The sequence below is a fragment of the Symphalangus syndactylus genome, chromosome 7 (assembly GCF_028878055.3).
Source record: "Symphalangus syndactylus isolate Jambi chromosome 7, NHGRI_mSymSyn1-v2.1_pri, whole genome shotgun sequence".
Classification (NCBI taxonomy): Eukaryota; Metazoa; Chordata; class Mammalia; order Primates; family Hylobatidae; genus Symphalangus; species Symphalangus syndactylus.
Genome location: NC_072429.2, coordinates 120,795,893 through 120,805,008, shown reverse-complemented (window position 1 = coordinate 120,805,008; position 9,116 = coordinate 120,795,893). Strand labels below are relative to the sequence as shown.

At 35.9% G+C, this 9,116-nt stretch overlaps 1 long non-coding RNA gene across 1 annotated transcript in view; it reads right to left on the bottom strand.

Annotated features, from left to right (window-relative positions):
• Positions 1-5,073: 5,073 nt before the first annotated feature.
• The window catches only part of LOC134737249 (uncharacterized), a 308,144-nt gene continuing 304,101 nt past the window's right edge, over positions 5,074-9,116 (bottom strand). The window contains exon 4 of the long non-coding RNA XR_010121947.1: positions 5,074-5,326. This is a non-coding gene — a long non-coding RNA (uncharacterized lncRNA). The remainder of the gene's footprint in view (positions 5,327-9,116) is intronic.

Genomic DNA, 9,116 nt, shown 5'->3' with positions numbered 1-9,116 from the left:
TATTCTTCCAAATTCTCTGCAATTGTAAATTCATTGACTTATTCAACAAATGTTTATGAGTGACTCATCTCCTCACGTGCTATTTTGTTGTCTTTTTCTCTTCTAGGAAACAATAACAAACAAGACACAAACCCTAATCCTGTCCTCATGAATCTTAGAATCTAGCAAAGGAAATAGAAATGAAAAATGAAACAATAAATCAACCTAATACTGGGGGAAGAATTTATTATTATTATACTTTAGGTTTTAGGGTACATGTGCACAATGTGCAGGTTTGTTACATGTGTATCCATGTGCCGTGTTGGTTTGCTGCACTCATTAACTCATCATTTAGCATTAGGTATATCTCCTAATGCTGTCCCTCCCCCTCCCCCCTCCCCCCAACCCACAACAGTCCCCGGAGTGTGATGTTCCCCTTCCTGTGTCCATGAGTTCTCATTGTTCAATTCCCACCTATGAGTGAGAACATGTGGTGTTTGGTTTTTTGTCCTTGCGATAGTTTATTGAGAATGATGTTTTCCAGTTTCATCCATGTCCCTACAAAGGACATGAACTCATCATTTTTTATGGCTGCATAGTATTCCATGGTGTATATGTGCCACATTTTCTTAATCCAGTCTATCGTTGTTGGACATTTGGGTTGGTTCCAACTCTTTGCTATTGTGAATAGTGCCGCAATAAACATACGTGTGCATGTGTCTTTATAGCAGCATGATTTATAGTCCTTTGGGTATATACCCAGTAATGGGATGGCTGGGTCAAAGGGTATTTCTAGTTCGAGATCCCTGAGGAATCGCCACACTGACTTCCACAATGGTTGAACTAGTTTACAGTCCCACCAACAGTGTAAAAGTGTTCCTATTTCTGCACATCCTCTCCAGCACCTGTTGTTTCCTGACTTTTTAATGATGGCCATTCTAACTGGTGTGAGATGGTATCTCATTGTGGTTTTGATTTGCATTTCTCTGATGGCCAGTGATGATGAGCATTTTTGCATGTGTTTTTTGGCTGCATAAATGTCTTCTTTTAAGAAGTGTCTGTTCATATCCTTCACCCACTTTTTGATGGGATTGTTTGTTTTTTTTCTTGTAAATTTGTTTGAGTTTATTGTAGATTCTGGATATTAGCCCTTTGTCAGATGAGTAGGTTGTGAAAATTTTCTCCCATTCTGTAGGTTGCCTGTTCACTCTGATGGTAGTTTCTTTTGCTGTGCAGAAGCTCTTTAGTTTAATTAGATCCCATTTGTCAATTTTGGCTTTTGTTGCCATTGCTTTTGGTGTTTTAGACATGAAGTCCTTGCCCACGCCTATGTCCTGAATGGTATTGCCTAGGCTTTCTTCTAGAGTTTTTATGGTTTTAGGTCTAACATGTAAGTCTTTAATCCATCTTGAATTAATTTTTGTATAAGGTGTAAGGAAGGGATCCAGTTTCAGCTTTCTACATATGGCTAGCCAGTTTTCCCAGCACCATTTATTAAATAGGGAATCCTTTCCCCATTTCTTGTTTTTGTCAGGTTTGTCGAAGATCAGATAGTTGTAGATATGTGGCATTAATTCTGAGGGCTCTGTTCTGTTCCATTGATCTATGTCTCTGTTGTGGTACCAGTACCGAATGTTTTTTATTAAAGTCAGGAAGTCAAGAAGTGTCAGATGAAGGTGTCAGGTGGAAGTCAGAAGTGACTTTCTGGTGGAGAGAATGTATTTATTTACATAAATACCTTGGTGACCTTTCTTAGTATGAAAAAACATACCCTCAGAGTGATATGCTGGATGTATTGAATGGTTCTTAAACCTGGCTATATATTAGAATAATCTAGGTAAATTAAACAACAACAAAGACCACAACAAAAACTGATGACTGAGCTGTACTCCACAACTTCTGATTTTATTGCTTTGGTAGGACCCTAACACTGGCATTTTTGTAAGGCTCACTGGATGTTTCAAATGGTTAACTATGATGGAAAACCACTAGACAAAGAATGAGCAAGAAAAAAAAAAAGAAAACATGAGAGGAAAATAAGTCAGTGGAGTTGATGAAAAGGTAGAAGAGGCTGAGGGTAGATCAGATGGCAGAGAGTTTTAAGGCCAGGTGAATCTAAGAGTATATTTAATTTGCTGTGTTGCAGTGTGAAGAAGCTCCACCACTACTACCATCACTACCACTACCCCCAACAACTTTTCAGCAAAGTCTGAATCACACTAGCTAATCGTTCAGGAAACGATTAGACTTTATATCCTATGAGGATGAAGGAGTTGCAAAAATGGGTCAGAATGTACAGATAACAAGATGTAGCAACGGCTTGCGTGCAGCTATTTAGAGATTTGGATACAGGAGTTATAAAGAAATTTAAGTTTCTTATTAATTTCTAAAACATTTAGAATATTACGGACTTCCATGTGTAGAGTGAAAGTTCAATCCATTTATATTAAAATACTACAGAAAGTCATGACCCTATAATTCCAAAGGACTTGGGCAATGCCAGGGAGCTGGCGTCTACTTTACCTATAAGCAATTAACCAGATTGCATTACCTGGAAATGAATGCTGTGAAAAAGAAAATGCTAAGAGTTCATATAGTGGGATTAGGTCAGAAAGAACTTCCTAGGGAAAACAAAATTTGATCCTAGACTGGGCAAAATCCTTGCAATGAGAAACGTGTGTGTGTGTGTGCATGTGCATGTGTGTGTGCAGCAAGGAACTAAATAAATAAGATAAAACATTAAAAGCTATAAAGAAAACAGAGCAAAGGTAGGATACAATACAAAGGTTAAAAAGAAGAAACTTCCAACCATCTATGATACCTACACGCACACACGCACTAAACATTTTAATCAAACCATACCTATTAAAAAGTCATACTTGTATCTCATTATTTCATACCTATGAGTAAAGGGATTAGTCTACATCATTTCTGAAAATCCAGACATAGGAGTGATATGGTTTGGTTCTGAGTCCCTGCCCAAATCTCATGTCAAATTGTAATTCCCAGTGTTAACAGTGGGGCCTGGTGGGAGGTGATTGGATCATGTGGGTAGATTTCTCATGAATGGTTCAGCACCATCCCCTTGGTGCTGTTCTCAAGATAGTGGGTGAGCTCTTGTGTGATCTGGTTGTCTAAAAGTGTGTGGCACCTCCTCCTTTGCTCTCTTGCTCTTGCTCCAGCCACATGACATGCTGGCTCCCTCTTCCCTTTCCGCCATGACTGTAAGTTTCCTGAGCCTCAGAAGCTGAGCAGATGCCAGCATCACACTTTCTGTGCAGCCTGTGGAACCATAACCAATTACACTTCTTTTCTTTATTAATTACCCAGTTTCAGGTATTTCTTTATAACAATGTGAGAATGGCCTAACACAAACAGAAAGCTTAGCACAGTGGTTAAGAGCATAGGCTCTGACATGTGTCTGATTGGGCACACATCCTGAATTTAATAGTGACAGGCTAGGGGACAGTGAGTGATTTGCCCTTTCTGTGCCTTGGTTTCTATAGCTGAATAGGAGAATAATAATGCTAGCACTTCAAAATATTTAGGAGAGATTGACATAAAACATATATTATGTGCTCATTTTAGGCCATTAATATCAAGATTATGTTAGCATGTGATTATATCATGTATAATAGTAAATTTTTTTATTATTATCCTCTAAGGAGTACAAGGTGTTCTGTATAAGGTAACATATGTTGACTAAAAAATACTGTCATCATGTTAGCCAGGATCCCCTAGTTATGGCATATGGACAGAAAGAATTTAGCACACTTTTAGCCCCAGGTGTTCTCATTATTTTTTTACTGAATCAATTATTCCAATGTTTGTTAAGCTCATGTTTGTGAAAAATTCTCCTATGTGTTGAAGGCACCACAGTAATGAATTGCAAATAGCTCCTCCCCTTAAGACACTTGCAAACTGAAGTGTGAACTGCAGAGGTATAAAATTACCAAATTATAAACTAATACATAGGTAAATGGCTTAAGAAAGCTAAAATAAATGAAGTCAAATCTCACAGTAGGAAAAACAAGGAGTGATTACATTCTGGTAAACTATAGTAAGTAAGACTTTAATGTTTTTCTTTTAAAATGAACTTCTGGAAAACTTTGTTCTACTGTTAATACCTGGGAACTCTAATCTGGGCCCAGAAATAATTTAAACAATATTGTACTTTGAGAATTAAGCAATAAATCAACTTTTTTGACAAGAGAAAACATACGACCAAATTAGTTTAAAGTAGTGTAATAGCAGATATAAACAGAATAAGTGGATCAGAAGAATTATAAGAAAAGAAAGAGGGCAAAAATATACAGTGGGAATAAACACAGTGTGGAAGCAGAGGTGAATCCTTAGCCTTTGCTTGGACTTTGAGTTTTTTTGATCCTCGTGATAAAGCCACTCTAGATCTACAAATGCAGATAGCATTGTGACGATGATCTTAGTTAAAGCTGTCCTATCTCATGTCTGTCCCTATTGCCAAGAACATAACTGTTGTGTGATGCACCGTTTGACATATGAATCATCCAACTCCCCACATCTGCTTCCAGGTTCATGAAGCAATCTCCTGATTAAAATTTGGCTTCCTATGTACATCTGCCTTCAGGGACTCAAGGAGCTGATTTTATAGAGTTTGAGTAGGTTCAGTTCTCATAAAACTGTGCAGTAGCCTCTGATTACTGTCTGGCATCTTGTTTATCTTGACTACATGAAGAAAATAAATTGGTTGCATGAAATTAAGTATGTCTCATTGCGTGACAATGATTTCTCATTGTAAATGAAAAATTTAATCTTTTTACACATTTGTCTTATGATCTTGGTTAATTTTAATCTAGCCCAATAGATCTTGTGTGATGACAAAATTAGATATATGAGCCTATAACAGAGCAATGCTGAAACATGATACATTCAGAGTATATATACTTTCCTGGAAGAAATGACAGGCCACCATTTTGCTGCTGTGACAAGATAGTGATGTTGCTTATGAAGATCTTCTTTCATCTGAAACTTTAGTTCTACCTAGTTTGAGAATTTTTGAGCCATCCCCAAAATAGTAAATAAAAGCCACTTTATTTGTTGAAACAAATAAGGTAGTTTATTTGTTGAAACACCAGGCAATGTCCTGTAATAAACTGACTCCTAACTACAGTGGCTTAAATAAGATAAAAAATTATTTCTCTCAGATGTAGAGACCCCAGTTAGGTGGTTGGTCAAGTATGGGTAGATTTTCCCACTCGACAAGGTTATACAAGGATCAAGGCTTCTGCAGTGACTCTGCTGTCCTCAAAATGTGGCTCACATTTCTGGATTCATGAAGGCTGACTCTATTGTTGCCATTTACGCGTTCCTATGGAGGCGGGAAGTGAGGAGAGAGAAAATTTGGAGTAAGCAACCAAGTAGTTGTGTGACATTAAGCGAAATATACCTTTCTAAGACTCAGTTCCTACTTTAGGATGATGAAAAGTATACTACATCATTAGATCTTTGTGAGGATTAAGTTAATTCATGCATATATTTTATTAACACAGAGTACTTAGCTAAATAGTAAGAACTACATGAGTTATTATTAACCTTACTTCGTTGTTTTGAAATGGAGCTAATAATTATAGTTATTACAGGTCCAAATCAGAGAATGGGCATATATTACTGAGTTAAAAAGTAATAATGATGTTTGGACTTTTTATTGTTATTTTATATTTAGAAAAGCTATTTTAATGTCTTCAGGGTTTCATCAGATATGGTATTTGTTTTCTCTTTTTTTGAATTTCTTCTCTTCTTTGCAACAAACTAATCATTGCTTCTTAACACTTTGCTTCTCTCTCTGTCTATGTCTCTTTCTGTGTCTGTGTGTCTCTCTCTCTCACACACACACACACAGACACAGTTGCTTTGCGATATAGGTAAAACAGATATCTCAGAATTCCTCTAAAAATAATTACAATTAGGAATAAACTGAAGACCAATATGATTCTTAAGACTACCAGGATGGCAAATGTAGTCAGGAAATTTGCTCTGGAAATTCTAGAATTTACGGGGTATTGCCAAAATGGCATTTGATTGCATTTTGCTTTTTACTTATTGTTGATTCAGCAAGTATTTATTAAGTATCTACAATGAGCCCACATTTGTGCATAGCACTGGGAGCACTCCAACCCTTGCCCTGTTGGAGTGTATCTGGAAAGTATGCAAGGAGAGAATAACACATGCAAATGTCAAATGGGAAATGTGAAACGGTGACACTAAAGAAATTCTATGTACATTCTATTCCATCGCACCATGAAGGCGAGTACATATCAGACACAGACTCTGGTTTTAGGGACAACTTTACTAAAGAAGGAAAACTGAGCAGAAATCTTTGTTTGTTTAAAGAATGCAAGGGAGGGGTGAAGAAGTGTCCTAGATGATGGGCTTATGGTCAACTCCCAGGCTGCATATCGTCTAGGTTTTTATCTGTGGTTATTTATATATAATTTCACATTAAATTACATATACAATTACATAGTCTATCCTGTAGCCTGGATGATAGACAACACTTATAAATACAGGACTTTGGTTTCTTCACTTATAAATTGTGGAGTTACACAAAGTGTTTTCTCAATTCTCTTTCAGAATTAAAGTCCAAAAACTTACGACTCTGTAAGTCTTTACAGATCATGCAAAAAATGTTATACTGAAATAACAACACAAGTTAGATTAATTTTTCATTAATAACAAATTTAAGCCTTAATAAGATTGTTTGGTTATTATTAACATCTGATTATCAAGCTAAATCAAAATTTTCCAAAATGTCTATATTTTATATTCTGTTCTCACATCCTAAATTTCCATACAACTGCAACAGTGCCTAGTAGTAGAACCAATAAGTAAGTAATAATTTGCACAATAAAAACAAAATAATTTTAACATAGACAAATATAAATAAATTTATCAGAAATATAAAACTAAGAGCATAATTTTAATTAGTTATGTATTAAAAGCACCTAATACCCATAATGATAATTCTTGAGACTTCAGCGGAATTGAAAATAAAGTAAATTATTTTGGGTAAGGTACAGTAAACATTTTGTAGAAGGCAGTTTTCATACACTGTCTCAGATATCTTCACAATTCAATGAAGTATGTATTATTATTACTTATTTTAAAGGTATGGAGATTTCATCCTCATAGATTACTATCTAGCACAATATAATGCTAATAATCATGGATTTAAATTCTTGAATTGAATTGATAGCTATCTGATTTAAGTAACTTCTTTCCATCAAATTCCTGTTGTGCAACATGTATCTACATTCTAAAATTCCACTCTTATTTCAATTATTTCCTCTCCTCTAAAGGATTTCATTTTCCTCTCTTAGGAAAAAGCATTTTCAGAAAAGGAAACAAAAGCTTATAATGAAATGTAAATGTCTGCAACCAGAAAAGCAATCAAGCAGACTTGCCTTGGAATTAGCACCTTTACCTAAAAATTTAAGTTCTATTAATAAAATCTCAATACTCCCATTTCAGAAGACCAGAAGGCTGTCTGCATAACATCAGTTCATGTTGGCATACTTAAAGCCTTCCCCCTTGGACAACTGCTCAATCTACTCAGCTGTGCAAAACCTCACAAGATCCACCAAGAAAAGTACCCAACCCATCTCCCTTAAGTTTAACCTTCAGTTTGTTAACTTACATTAACATATCATCACCTGAAGACCATAGTTTAAATTAGGGTTCCCTCTTGCTGTCGCACATTTTATGGATTTGGACAAATGTATAATGACATGTATCTACCATTATAGTATCATACAAAGTAGTTTTCACTGACCTAAAAATTCTCTGTGCTCAGCCTTTCTTCCCCACTAACCCTTTGCAACTGCTGATCCTTAAGCTGTCTCCATAGCTTTGCTCTACATAGTTAATGAGGATGCCATATTCTCATTAATGAGAATGTTGGAATCAAGCAGTATGTAGCCTTTCAGGATTGGCTTCTTTTATTTAGTAATATGTACTTAAGCCTCCTCCATGTCTTCTCATGGCTTGATAGCACCTTTCCTTGTAGTGCTGAATAAGATTCCATTGTCTAGATGGACCACAGTTTATTTATTAATTAACCTACTGAAGGAAATCTTGGTTGCTTCTAAACTCTGGCAATTATAAATACATCTTTTATAAACATTTATGTGCAGGGTTTTTCGTGAACATAAATTTTCAACTTGTTTGGGGAATGTGCCAAGAAGGGTGATTTCTGGATTGTGTAATAAGACTATGTTTAGTTTTGTAAGAAATTGTCAAACCATCTTCCAACAACACTGTAGCACATTGCTTTCCTACCTGCAATGAATGAGAGTTCCTGTTCCTCCACACCCTTGACAGCATTTGATGTTGTCAGTGTTCTAAATTTTGGGTAATTTTAATAGATGATGTATAGTGATATCTCATTGCTGTTTTAATTTGTGTTTGCCTTATAGATGCAGAACATATTTTTATATAATTATTTGCCATCTTTGTGTCTTACTTGCTGAGGTGCCTGTTAAAAGTTACTGACCAGTTAAAATTATTGTGGTTACATAATACGTGTGTATATTCGTGGGATACATGTAATGTTTTGATACAGGAATAAAATGTGTAATGATCAAATCAGAAGAGTTGGGGTATCCCTCACCCCAAGGACTTATCCTTCTTTGTGTTGTTAAAACTTCAGACAAATTAAATTTAACAGAGTTTAATTGAGCAAGAAAAAAAAAAAGACTTGCAAATCAGGCAGCCTCTAGAATCACCACGGATTCAGAGAGACTCCAGGGATGCCTCATGGTTAAAACAAATTTATAGACCAAAAAGGGAAAATTACGTATGGAAATCAGAAGTGAGGTACAGAAACAGCTGGATTGGTTACAGGTTGGTGTTTGCCTTATTTGAACATAGTTTGAACACTCAGCAGTGTATGAGTGGCTGAAGTATGCCTGCTTGGATTGGCCAAGACTCAGCTATTGTTAGAGATGCATTCTCCTAAGTTAGATTTTCAGTCTTGTCTACCTATTAAGTTAGGGTACAGTTGGTTCACAAGGATGCAAATATAGAAGTACGAAGTCCTTCTCAGGCCATATTTAATTAGCTTTAATAGTGTTAAGAACATTCTAATTCTACTCTTTCAGCTA